Raw genomic sequence first — 14,658 nt, 5'->3', positions numbered from 1 at the left:
GGCACATCCCCAGTAGGAGGTTGTGCAGAAGGCAGCTGATCGATGTTTCTCTCTCATTGATGTTTCCAACTCTCTGTAAAAAATCAATAAAATGTATTAAAAAAAAAAAAAGTCCCAGGTTTGATTTCTAGTCAGGGCACATATCTAAGTTGTGTGTTCAATCCCCAGTTGGGGCGCATATGGGAGTAAACCAATCAATGTTTCTCTCCCATATCAATGTTTCTCTCTCTCTCAAAAAAAAAATAAAATAAATAAAAAATCAATAAAAGCATAGCCTCAGGTAAGGATTAAAAAAAAAGAATGTAAACATAAGATATCAAAAACTTTGCACTCTGTTTTGGGGGATACAATGTTGAGAAGCCATGGGCACTGTCTTCAAGACACAGGTAGCCTAATCTGAGCCTCGACTGTGTCCTGGCTGAACTGCAAAAACCTTGAACCTCAGTTCTAGGTCTCACTATGGCAACAAGAGGTCTGTCACTCTACCTTCTTATTATTTATACTTGAAGTGCTAAAGTTTGTGCAAATTTACTTAATAAATTAGGGCACTTCACCTCTAACAACTTCACTCATTTCAATGTGCTTTCTTGGGTACAATCACAGTATATGCCAGTGATGGCGAACCTATGACACGCGTGTCAGAGGTGACACGCGAACTCATTTTTTTGGTTGATTTTTCTTTGTTAAATGGCATTTAAATATATAAAATAAATATTAAAAATATGTCTTTGTTTTACTGTGGTTGCAAATGTCAAATAATTTCTATATGTGACACGGCACCAGAGTTAAGTTAGGGTTTTTCAAAATGCTGACACACCGAGCTCAAAAGGTTCGCCATCACTGGTATTCGCTCTGACATGCACATGACCCACAAGCTACCAAAACCTGATCGTATTCCTAAGAGAGTAAGTGCCCTTCCTTGACATCATCAGTCAGGTGACTTCCAACACTAATGCTGTGTTTACTTCCTAACCTGTTCTGTTCAAGGACTTAGCTTTGCGTGGAAACCTCCATCCCCTTCCACATCCAAGACCTTTGCCATCAGAGAGCACTTTACTTTTTGAGGAAAAATCCTTTTTCTGGGGGCTATGCACCCCTACAAAGCTTTTGTCTAAGCTCCAGGGGGTCACTGAACCCTCTCCTTTAAATTACACAAAATTTGCATAGCTACATTCCTGTCTGCATTCTTATGTAGAAAGTAGGGATCTATCCAAAGGGATTTATAACCCAAAAAGAGATTAAGAACGACCCCTCCCCAAGATTTCATCAAACCCACACTAGGATGATCTGACTCTGACAGTTAAACAGTTTTCCTCTCTTCATCCTCCAGCTAAATTCCTACATGTTTAAAGCTAATGAAATTAATAAAGTGTTTACTGTATGTCAGACACCATGCTAAGCACTTCACATACGTGAATTTAATTATCACAACAACCATAAGAAGTAGACACTATCATTAACCCACTTAGCAGTTGAAGCAACTAAAGCACCAAGAAGGTATTTACTAAAAATCACATAGCTACTCTGCTTGAAAAGTGTAAAACTTCTCAGAATGAAATGTGGCTGCTTGTGTACAATTCTCATACTTCTCTTGGCTAACTGTCTTTCTGTTTAACCCTCGCCTGAGTCAGAGAGAAAATTAAGTGGTTTTGTTGTCAAAAACTCATCTCTGCTAGGCTCCCAACTTACAGATAGATCCTCGGTTCAAGAAAGACCGTAAGCACAGCTGGTGTGGCTCAGTGGTTGAGAACCAACCCATGCACCAGGAGGTCATGGTTTGATTCCCAGTCAGGGTTGTGGGCTTCATCCCCGGTGGGGGCTATGCAAGAAGCAGGCAATCAATGGTTCCCTCTCACTGATGTTTCTATCTCTTCCTTCCTCTCTCTAAAAATCAATAAAAACATCTTTTTAAAAAAGAGAGAGAAAGAAAGACCGTAAGTATCACAAGTGTTGAAAGGGGAACATGAAAGACACTTGTCCCAGGATAAAACTTAGTTTGAGGTTTTTAAAATAAGCAGTTCATCAGTTATGAGTTATCTGTTTGGATATAGAAAAGAGCTGAAGAACCTACAAAAAATACTAATAATAAAACTAAAGTAATACTAATACTAAGTAAATTTAGTAAGATAACAGAATATAAGACCAGTAAATAAATCAATTATACCTCATGGGTTGAGCCCAATCTCTCTTACTGCAAAACCCCAATGTAGTAGTCCCCCCCAAAATCAAGTCTGCCTTACACCTTTAAAAGAAATCAATTGCACTTCTATATACTAGCAACAATTTATAAATGAAATTAAGAAAACAATTCCATTCACAACAGCATCAAAAAAATTAAATACTTAGGAATAAATTTAACAAAAAAGCACAAGGCATGTACACTGAAAATTATAAAATATTGCTGAGAGAAATTAAAGAATATCAAAATGAAGAGATACATGATTTCACAACTGGAAGAATAAGGTAATCCCTATCAAAAGTCCAATTGGTTTTTTTTGTAGAAGTTGACAGGCTAACCATAAAATTTATATGGAAACTATAGGCAAAACAATTTTGGAAAAGAACAAAACTGGGGAAATTACACTACCTGACTTCAAAACTTACAACAAATCTACGGTAATCACATTAGTGTAGTATTGGCATAAGGATAGACATACTGATCAAAAGAGCAGAAGAGAATCTAGACATAAACCCATATTTACAACCAATGTTGTAATCCAGTGATTTTCAACAAAGGGGCCATAACAGTTCAATGAGGAAAGGGCAAGTCTTTTCAACAAATGGTGCTGAAACAACTGTATGTTGTATGTCCATATGCAAAATAAACTCAGACCTTACCTCACACCATCCCAAAAAATTAACTCAACATGTATGTAAGCATTAACCTTAATGTAAAACCTAACACTATAAAAGCTTAGAAAAGTAAACATAGATCTTTCTATCTTGGGATAGGCAAAGAGCTCTTAGATATGAAACCAAAAGCACAATCCATAAGGGAAATAAAATGATAAGTTGGAGTTCATCAAAATTAGAAACGTCAGCATTTCAAAAGATACTACTTAAAAATTAAAATAAGCCACAGAGTGGGAACATGTAACTTATAAAGGACTTGTATCAAAAATATATAAAGAAGGCAAACTATGGAGATTTAAAAAAAAAAAAAAAAAACAGTGGTTGCCAGGTGTTAGGGAGAAAGGAGGGATGAATAGTTGGAACACAAAGGATTTTTAGGGAAGTAAAGTACTCTGGATATCCTAAAAGTGGATACATGTCATTATACATTTGTCAAAATCCACAGCATGTACAACACCAAAAGTGAAATCTAACATCAAACTATGGACTCTGGGTGACAAGAATGCGTCACTGTAGGTTCGTCAGTTATAACAAATGTACCACACTCTGGTAGGGGATGTTGATAATGGGGGAAGCTATGCATGTGTGGGGGCAGAAGGTATATGGGAAATCTAGGTACCTTCTCAGTTTTGCTGTGAACCTAAAATTGCTCTAAGAAAAAAGGTCTAATATATACACACTAGAGGCCTGGTGCACAAATTTGTGCACGGGTGGGGGGTCCCTAGGTCTAGCAGGCGATCAGGGCTGATCAGGGCCGGGCCAATCGGGGCCTGCTGGCCCGGGGGGAGGGACAGGGCGCGGCAGGTTGGCCACCGACCCCAAGGAGGGAGCCGGCCCTTGGCCCCCCTGGGAAAGGGGTCACGTCCACTGCCACCCACCCTCAGTTCCCCGTCCCAGCCTGGAGCCCAAAGGCCCCAGTGGAGTCAGGAGAGAAGGCGACGGTTACCAGACTAGGTGCAGAAGGAACGGACGCCGGACACCGATGCCGATGCCAACACCACTGGCCGATCACAGGAGGTTGGCTATGGGAGCACACTGACCATCAGGGGGCAGCTCCTGCATTGAGCATCTGCCCCCTGGTGGTCAGTGCACGTCATAGCGACTGGTCGTTCTGGTCATTCAGTCATGACAGTCGCTTAGGCTTTTATATATTTACTAGAAGCCCGTTGTACAAAGAGATTCGTGTAATAGGCCTTCCCTTCCCCTGGCTTCCGGCACCGGTTTTCCTCCAGCACCCAGGACCCAGGCCTTCACTCCGGCCGGAGCCTTCAGTCTTTGCTCCGCTGCTTCGAGCCTACATATGCAAATTAACCGCCATCTTTGTTGGGTTAATTTGCATACTCTCTTGATTGGCTGGTGAGCATAGCAGAGGGACAATTTACATGTTTGTCTATTATTAGGTAAGATAGATACATACACAGAACTCTTATGATTCAAAAATAAGACACAACATCCCCCAAAACAGGATATATTTAAGTCGATATTTAAAACAAGTTTTAGTAACAATGAGAAATAAAAAATAAGAGCAGTATTTCCAAATCCACTTTGTATACATTTTTTTAAAAAAATGAACTGATGAATGTGTTAATAAGTAGAACAACAAATCAATGTTTCTCTCTCTCAAGTCTCTAATAATAAAAGCGTAATATGCTAATTAGACTGGACGTCCTTCTGGACGACCTTCCAGACAAAGCTGGGGCTACGAGGGCCAAGGCGGCCACCATGGTGGGCAGGGGCCAAGGCAGAGGCAGCCGCCGCCACAGAAATGATACAGAAATGATAAATAAGCAATTCAAAAGATGCTCACCAACATAAATCATTAGGAAAGTGCAAATTAAAACCACAATGGGGTATCACTACACACCCCTAGAATGGCTAAAATCAACGATGTATAATTCCAAACATCAGCAAGGATGTGAACCTTCATACAATTTTAATAATGTAAAATTGCACAGGCACTTTGAAAGATTTGAAAGTTCTCAAAAAGTTAAACATGCACTAACCATATAACCAAGCAATTTATATTCCTAGGTATCTACCCAGAGAAACGAAAACATTTGTCCAAGGACATGTAAGCAAATATGGTAGTAGCATTATTCACTGTAGACAAAACACTGGAAACAATCCAAAAGTCCATCAACTGGCAAATTAATAAAGTGTGGTACATCCATACAATGGAGTACTAGTCATCAACATAAAGAAGCAAACTATTGGCCCTGCCAGATAACTCAGCTGATTAAAGCATCATCCTGATGTACCAAAGTTGCAGATTCAATCCCTGGTCAGGGCACATTCGATGAACTAATGGCCCTAACAGGTTTGTCTCAGTAGATAGAGCATAGGCCCACAGACTGAAGGGTCCCAGATTCCATTCCAGTCAAGGGCACATACCTCAGTTGCAGGCTCCACCCAGGGCCCTGGTCTGGGCCTCTGTGGGAGACACCAACGGATGTATCTCTCTCACTTCCATGTTTCTCTCTAGCAGTTTCTCCCCATCCCTTCCACTATTTCTAAAAATCAATGAAAAAATATCCTCGCAATAGTTTTAGTAACAATGAGAAATAAAAAATAAGAGCAGTATTTCCGAATCCACTTTGTATACATTTTTTTAAAAAAATGAACTGATGAATGTGTTAATAAGTAGAACAACAAATCAATGTTTCTCTCTCTCAAGTCTCTAATAATAAAAGCGTAATATGCTAATTAGACTGGACGTCCTTCCGGACGACCTTCCAGACAAAGCTGGGGCTGCGGGGCCAAGGCGGCCACCATGGTGGGCAGGGGCCAAGGCAGAGGCAGCCGCCGCCACAGTGGGGGCTGAGCCCTTGCACGAATTTCATGCATAAGGCCTCTAGCCAATAAATTAAAAAAAAAAAAATTTTTAAAGAAACTATTGATACATGCAACATCATGGATGGACCACAAGGACATTTTTCCAATCAGAGGTATAACACTTGGTTGTTAGCTAATGGAACCTACCGTAGGTATTTACCTTCTTTTATTGGCAAAAAAGACTATTGTCGCCAAAACCGGTTTGGCTCAGTGGATAGAGCGTCAGCCTGCGGCCTGAATGGTCCCAGGTTCGATTCCGGTCAGGGGCATGTACCAGGGTTGCTGGCACATCCCCAGTAGGAGATGTGCAGGAGGCAGCTGATCGATGTTTCTCTCTCATCGATGTTTCTAACTCTCTATCCCTCTCCCTTCCTCTCTGTAAAAAATCAATAAAATATATTTTTAAAAAAAAGACTATTGTCTCCCGATCCGGAAGTGCAATCTCAGATGTCAAACTTGCCTGTTGGCATTTCATTTTCTAACCCATAAATTGAAGGCATTGGAATAGATGACTGTGAGGTTCTTTCTGGTTCTGGTGTTGAATAACTTGAAAATGAAAGCTAGGCAAGTATTATTTCTTGATTATAAAAACAAAAAACAGGCTAAATCAGTTGGGGTTTTTATTCTGGTCCCTGTAACAAGACAAATGAGGTAGTCCACCAGTGTGGCTCTGTGGTTGGGCATCGGTCTATGAACCAAGAGGTCACAGTTGATTCTCAGTCAGGGCACAAACCCGATTCTTTCCGGCTCTATCCCCAGTGGGGAGCATGTGGGAGGCAACAGATCAATGATTCTCTCTCATCATTGATGTTTCTATCTCCCTCTCCTCCTTCCTTCCTCTCTGAAATCAATTTTCTTTTTAAATGACAAATGGGGTATATGCCCCTACATACCATCTTCCCTCCTGTTGCCAAGGTTATTTTTCTAACCAAGAGACAATGTAACTATTTAAAATTTTCAATGACTCCCTACTGCCTACAGTAAAATTTTGAAATTCCCAACTTACTTTCCCTTCCTCATTTTCTCACATACAGGACTGCAATTTCTCTTATGTGCATGGGCATTTTTTTTTCTCAGCTTTACTGAGGTGTAATTGACAAAATTGTAAGATATTTAAAAGTGTACATCATGATGATTTGACATACATAAACGTTGTGGAAGGATTCCTCCCATCTAGTTAATTAATAAATTCATCACATCACATATTTATCTTCAGTTTTTTGTGAGAATATTTAAGTTCCAGTCTCTTAGCAAATTTCAATCATGTAACACAGTGTTATCAACTATACTAGTAATCACCATGTTATACATTAGATCCTCAGACCTTTTTCATCTTATAGCTGAAAGCTGGACTGGAGTTCTTTAAAAAGCAAAGACCAGAGTCAGACACACCTGGATTCAAATCCTGACACAATCACTTATCAACTAAGTGATCTTCCTGAAACTTAGCTCCTTCACCTGTAAAGCTGGGCCTAATGATTCTACTGCATGTGACTGTTAAAAATATCAAATGAAGTAACAATGGTCAGCCCAGCTGTGCCTAGCCCATGATGGCCATGCACTAGTTCCTCACTCACTCCCTTCCTTCAGTCAGGTTGATTTAATTCTTCAAGACTCAACTCAGATGTTTCCTTTATTTAATCCCCATGCTTTAAGTTCTTCCTTCTCTAAGCTTCCTCAGTCCTTTGCAATATCTTCCACTGCAGGCCTTGCATTATAATTTGCACAGTATTAGTAAAAACTGAAGATAGGAATTGTGTCTTATTCTGGTTTCTCCAGTATATGGTGCATAAATGGTCAGTAACATCTTCTTGAGTGATTGGTAGAAAACAGGCAAAGTAGCCTTGACTGAAAATAAAATGCCTGAAGAACCAAATTTGAAATAAACAGATTTTAGGTCAACTATAATCTCACTAACTTTTCATAGACATTTTAATATTTGATTCCTTCCCTCCTTTCTTGTGAGTGGGGAGAGTGAAAAAAACATGACTACAGTAGAGAAAGAATCAAGAGATCAAGCCCTATGCCTCCTATATTATTTCTACCTCTGGAAAACGTTTTGTGTGTTTAATAGTATTAAGCACAGCCCTTAGTTATAACGTTGTTGTAGAAGAGACAAACAGGTGGTCATACTCAATGACAGGTAACCAAACCTATTTCAAAGTCAAATGCGAATATTTGAACTAAAATAAATTTTACCCTATATGATGTTTATTAGTGCTCTTCATCAAATATTTCCAGTTATCCCTCCACAGATACGATAGGATTTCACTTCCCTGCCTCCTTCGTTAGATGCTCCCACTGGTCTTCTTGGGCCAGTGATACAGAGGACTGACACCGCCACATCTGGAGGGCCTTTAGGAGCTAGAGCACGGTCCACCCTGCTGTCTTCTTCCTCCCTTAACAAGTGTGGAAGGACAGAGTGGCTCCCTTAGCGAGGTGTAGATGTTGTACAGCTCCTAAACTGGCCCATCATAAAAGTGTGGTATGAATAAGAAATACACCCCTATTGATTGAAGCCACTAAGAACGGAGGCTCATTGTTTCCGCAGTATATTCTAGACATTCTGACATACACATAAAAGGAGTTCAGTATTTCTCTACATCATCATCATCTCCAGTTTGGAGAATGTTCTACACAAAGTTGGGAATCAGGCTTATTCGCAAACGTTTAAAATATGGAATACATTTTAGGATATTTTTTAATAGAAAAAGTCCAAAGGTTAGCAAAATAATAAAAAAATTCTGAATAAAAAGATTTTTACAAGTAAAGTAACTGTACATAATAAAAGGCTAAGGTGTACATGGGGTAATATGTAAATGACAGCATGTTATCACTCCCGTATTTACCCAAAAACAAATACTTCTACTACTTCCTTACCCTGCTGAGGCCAAAAAATTAGGGACTCGGGTTCAATGGAGCATTGCAAGCAGTCACTATCACTGAATTGGGGCTGGTCCTCAATATAAAATCTATCTGCATCTCCAGTGTTTCATATCATCTGTCTCACTAGGCCTATGGAGATAAACCGGTTGCTCTGTTTCCTTACTCCACAAGGTAAAGACTGTTGGCTACTTCTGCAATGTCCACTCCCACCCTTAGTAATAACACTCTAAATCTATTCTAGGCAGCAATGGACTAGGCTAAGGACTACATCCCCAGCCTCCTTTGCAGCTACATATGGTCATATGACATTCCAGCCAATTACACACAGGCTGAAGTCTATGGTATTTCTTAGAGAGTGTTTTAAAGAAACGGATTGTTTTGGGCCTTGGTCTACTCATTTTTTTTTTTTTTTCTTTAATGAGATGTGGATGCAATGACCAGAGCTCTAGTAGCCATTATGGAATCTGACAACAAAGACCATATTCTAGAAATATCTTAGCAGTGAGATAAAATGAGCTAAGTCCCTGACACCTTTGCAGTGCCAAGGCCCCAAACATGCCCTAGTGCAGTGATGGCGAACCTATGACACGCGTGTCAGAGGTGACATGCGAACTCATTTTTTTGGTTGATTTTTCTTTGTTAAATGGCATTTAAATATATAAAATAATAAATATCAAAAATATAAGTTTTTGTTTTACTATGGTTGCAAATATCAAAAAATTTCTATATGTGACACGGCACGAGAGTTAAGTTAGGGTTTTTCAAAATGCTGACACGCCAAGCTCAAAAGGTTTGCCATCACTGCCCTAGGGCTTACCCTCCAGACTGTGATATGAGAGAAATAAACACTCCTATTCAAGTCACTATTATTTTGAGGGTTTTCTATCATGTAAAAATGAATCTAACCCAGGTCCAGAAATAGAACCCGGTATTCTGACACAGAATCTGTGATACTCACAATATATATGAGATCTCTGTATAAGTCAAAAAAGTAGTATCATACTTTTTTGAAAGTTGATATTCAGTTCTTTTATCTTTCCATTACATATTAGCTAATTATAGTCCAATCAACTGTGACAACTACATTTTAAAATACCACTTAAATTCCCCAATAATATAACTCCATCTCTATTTCAAAATGCCTTTGGTGAAATGAGGAGCAGAGGGTAGAGGACAGCATCACTGAACTATCTCAGTAAAAGAAGCCGAAAAATAATGATTTTTATCATACACATCTCAAATATATTTTTGTTCTCAAAGTCCCTTAATTCCCAAAATCATCTGCTTCCAATCTATATAGCTATATAACAAGCCACCATAAAAACTAACAGATGTAAACAACATAATTTTATTTATTCATAATTTTGCAATCTGGACAAGGCTCGGCTGGCTGGCTCCTCAGCTGATCTTACTGGTGGTCACCTGACTTTGGGCAGAACTCAGCTGGGACATGGGGATAGCTGGGGCATCTCTGTTTCCTTACTCCACATGGATTCCCCAGCAGGGTAAGATCTAGTTTCTTGATGACTCAGGGCTTGCAAAAGTGGAAGTTCCAGCCTTCTTAAAACATGGCCCCAAACTTAGCACAGTGTCGTTTCTACTGCATTCTATTGGGTAAAGTGAGTCACAGAGCTAGCCAAGATATTGGACTCAATAGCATGAGTCCAGTAGGCTTGGCTCACTGGGAGTCACCAATGTAACAGACTACCTTCTCCCCTTTACTTATCTATAGGTTAACACCTTATGTATGACTTCCGGCATGCTGTAATCTGTCTAGGGCTCAGGTACCTATAAAATGAGGGGATAGACTAAATGTTCTCAGAATTTTCATCTAGTCTTTTTTTTTTTAAATATATATTTTATTGATTTTTTACAGAGAAGAAGGGAGAGGGATAGAAAGTCAGAAACATCGATGAGAGAGATCAATCAGATGCCTCCTGCACGCCCCCCAGTGGTGACGTGCCCGCAACCAAGGTACATGCCCTTGACCGGAATCGAACCCGGGACCCTTGAGTCCACAGGCCGACGCTCTATCCACTGAGCCAAACCGGTTCGGCTCATCTAGTCTTTAAATTCTGTAACTCTTGAAGTACATTGTTACTTCATATGCAACTAGGTGCTTACTCCAAATAAATGGTACATGATGTCATCAGAATCCCAAAGATCAGGAAATTAGTAAGTTTTTGCTAGGTTTCACTTAAGATGGAAGTAAGAACAAAACACACAGACTTCTTATATGTGCCCTGACTAGGGATCAAACCCACAACATTGGTGTATCAGGATAATTCTCTAACCAACTGAGCTATCTGGAGAGCTATATATATTTATATACTGTGTTCCTACAATAAACTAGACAAAAAAATGTTACTAAGAAAATCATAAAGGAGAGAAAATACATTTTCTCTATGATCCTTCAACTATGTTGCTTCTGATGTAAATGGATAGCATAAATGGATTAAAAGTGACCCAAGCATAAAAGACATTTAAAAAATCATTTTAAAACCACCTTACAGCCCAGCTGGCATGGCTCAGTGGTTGAGCGTCCTTTGAACCAGGAGGTCGAGGTTCAATTCCCGGTCAGGGCATATGCCCAGGTTGCAGGCTCAATCCCCAGTGGGGGGCGTGCAGGAGGCAGCCAATCAATGATTCTCTTTCATCAATGATGTTTCTATCTCTCTCTCCCTCTCTGAAATCAATAAAAATATATTGGGTTTTTTTTAAAAAAAAAAAAAAAAAACCTACCTTATAGTAAGTCTCATTTAGAGAGACCTAATCGAAGATCACTATGAAAGCATTAAGTCTGGGTAATGAAAATTTTTGAAATGATTCTGTAGTAACATTACATACATATAGCTTCTATAGAATTGCTGTGGTTGTTTTTCATGTGTTACTCATAATATGAAATATTCTATAGAAATTTCTGCTGACCTCGGTTTTTTACCTTCTTTTTCTCTTTATTAAGGACAGCTGCACAGAAAGGAAATCTTTATTTACTCCTGAACCCCAATAACTACTACATTATTTTATGGCATGGCATTTTTAGAGAGTTTGGTATCTTATCACATGTCTGTCACTAACAGACCCTATGATTCCAGACAAATACTTGATTGATAATTGATGACAGTGGCAAAAACAGTAATAGCCAATTCATATAAAAGCACTCTTAATAGCACTTACTAGTAGTTTGTGCCAGACACTGTTCTGAATTCTGCACATACATAAATCCACAACCATCCAAAATTGGGTGTACTCGTATGCCCTTTGCAGATGGTAACAAAGGCACAAAGAGTCAAGTAACTTCCCAAAGTCAAACACAGTTAATAAGTGGTGGATACAGGATTTGAATTCAGAATATCTTGGCTCAAGAATCGGTGATGTCCCCAGAACCTGGTTTTCTTATTTGTAAAACAAGACTACAGTTTTAAATTACAGTTGACCTTTGAACAACATGGGTTTGAACTGCATGGGTCCACTTTTACTGAATTTTTTTCAATAAATACTGTAAATATATTTTCTCTCCTTTATGATTTTCTTAGTAACATTTTTTTGTCTAGTTTATTGTAGAAACACAGTGTATAATATATATAGCTCTCTGGATAGCTCAGTTGGTTAGAGAATTATCCTGATACACCAATGTTGTGGGTTTGATCCCTAGTCAGGGCACATATAAGAATCAACCAATGAGTGCAAATGCGTGCATAAATAAGTGGAACAACACACTGATGTTTCTCTCCGCCGCCCCCCCCCCCCCCCCCCCCCCCCCGGCCCCGCTTCCTCTCTCTCTCTTAAATCAATGAATAGAGAATTTTAAATTACATAGAGTTTTTACTGTGCAGGGAATCAGTGCCCAACCCCCACATTGTTCAAAAGTCAACTGTATTGGCTTTTTTTTAATTATATTTTTATTGATTTCAGAAAGGAAAGAAGGAGGGGGGAGAGAGATAGAAACATCAATGATGCAATAAAATCAGTGATTGGTTGCCTCCTGCATGCCCCTACTGAGGATCCAGCCCACAACCCAGGCATGTGTCTTGACCGGAAATTGAACCCTGACCTCCTGGTTCATAAGTCGGTGCTCCACCACTGAGCCATGCCGGGCGAGCTATATTGGCTGCTTAAAAATTGCATGGAGCCCTAGCTGGTTTGGCTGAGTGGATAGAGCATCAGCCTGTGGACTGAAGAGTCCCAGGTTTGATTCCGTGAAAGGCACATACCTCAGTTGCAGGCTCCTCCCTGGCCGGAGCCCTGGTCAGGACTCATGCGGGAGGCAACCAATCCATGTGTTTCTCTCACATTGATATTTCTCCCTGTCTTTCCCTCTCTCTTTCACTCTCTAAAAATCAATGGAAAAATATCCTGGGGTGAGGATTTTAAAAAAAAGAAGAATTCACAGTGTAAGATATAAAAATGTTGAATCACTATGTTATACATCTGAAACTAATATAACCACTAAGATTGTACTTATAATTGAATAAAGTATTTTTTTAAAAAGTTGCATCGATGTGCTTATGAAAATATATACTCCCCAGAAGTATTCATGTTTATTATGTATCCTTCCAAATCATTTTCTATGCACAAAATATATAGTTTGGGTGCTTTTTACAAAAAATAGTTCTAAACTTACTGCTTTGCAACTCTTGGAAATTGTTTCCTCAGGTCAACAAATGTTATCATAGACTTGGGTACCCTACAAGTCTACTCTACCCCTCTGTCCTGTCAAAAACCACATGGCTGTCCACTGATGGGTATTTTGTTGTTGCCAATTCTTCTCTACTATTTTTCTACTTTTCTCTGCTGCCATGAGCATCTTTGTACATATGTGCATACTTACCCATTTATACTGGGAATATATTCTGATTTCCTTTCTCATTTTTACAGACTTTCTGGGTCCCTTTTCCCTCATCTCCTAAGGGTATTTTAATCTTTTTACTATTTCTACTCTCCATATTCTCAGATTTCAGATAAATCACATCTTTAATCGCCTATCCTAATCTAGCTCCTAAACTCCAACTCTACATGCCAGTACTCCCGGGTATGTCCATCCTCTAGACAGCTATGTCAGGAACTTCGAAATTCCTCCTCTGCATTGATTGAAATCCCTCTTCCTTTCCAACCACACTATCAACAGTCTACCCTCTGCCCTGATCACCTCACACTGTGACTACTGCAAGAGCCTATTCTCTCTGCCTCCAGGTAAGTCCTCTCCTCATATTAACATCAGGGTGGTTTCCCTAAAATAGCTATCATCAAATCACAAAGTATTAGATACCTTCATTCAATAAAGTAATGAATACAATGTAATTTAATAGCATTCTGTCCTTAGGAAGACTGCAAATATCTGCTTTCAAAGCATTAATTTACAAAATAAGTTGGGACAGAAAGCAGTGGTTGAAGACCTGCAGCCCACCCACAGGCCACAGATTAAACCTAGTCCACAAGGTGTAGTCCCAAATAGTGCTGTGGATCTTAATTAACTGAAAATACTTAAAAATCAAGAGATGTCACATAAAAACCAGAGTATTTGGGAGCAACGTCTCCCAGTCTCACATGGCAACCATCAGCCAGAACTGTCTATGGGTTGCAGGTAGGCAAGTCCCATGGGCTCCTGGGACTCCCCAGGTTTTCATTCACCATTTTCCCCAAAGGCCTGTGTCAGCTGTCATTCAGGATCTTACCAGCAGCAAGCAACTCATTTAAATTACCTACCTGGTCCTTGTAAACAGTTTATAACTCCAGGACTATAAAGCACAAACTCATTAGCGTGGCATGCAAGGACCATCACAGCCTGGCCCTAAACCCCATATTAAGCCTCTTGTTCTACTCACACTCTAAGAAAACACCTTTAACACTTTCCTCAGTCCTCAATAATTTTAATCACATTGCTACCCACCTCCAGCACTCACTTTCTTCTCACTCTACTAGGCTAAATCCTATTGATCCTTCAAGGTCCAATTCAAGTACTGCTTCCTCCAAATCTTTGTAGACCCCTCGTGGCCCCAGTGAATCTTCCTCCAGGTTGATTGTCCACATCCCAGCATATTACGTACATGCTCTGTGAATAACATGAATGAAACTTCTTAAACAATT

General features: G+C 39.6%; 1 protein-coding gene across 25 annotated transcripts in view; it reads right to left on the bottom strand.

Moving 5' to 3' along the window:
• Positions 1–14,658, bottom strand: part of KMT2C (lysine methyltransferase 2C) — a 262,590-nt gene that overhangs the window by 241,501 nt on the left and 6,431 nt on the right. The gene's annotated exons all lie outside the window — the stretch shown is intronic.

This window comes from Myotis myotis, unplaced genomic scaffold (genome assembly GCF_014108235.1).
Source record: "Myotis myotis isolate mMyoMyo1 unplaced genomic scaffold, mMyoMyo1.p scaffold_m19_p_25, whole genome shotgun sequence".
In the NCBI taxonomy this organism is placed as follows: Eukaryota; Metazoa; Chordata; class Mammalia; order Chiroptera; family Vespertilionidae; genus Myotis; species Myotis myotis.
This window is presented reverse-complemented; position numbering and strand designations above follow the sequence as displayed.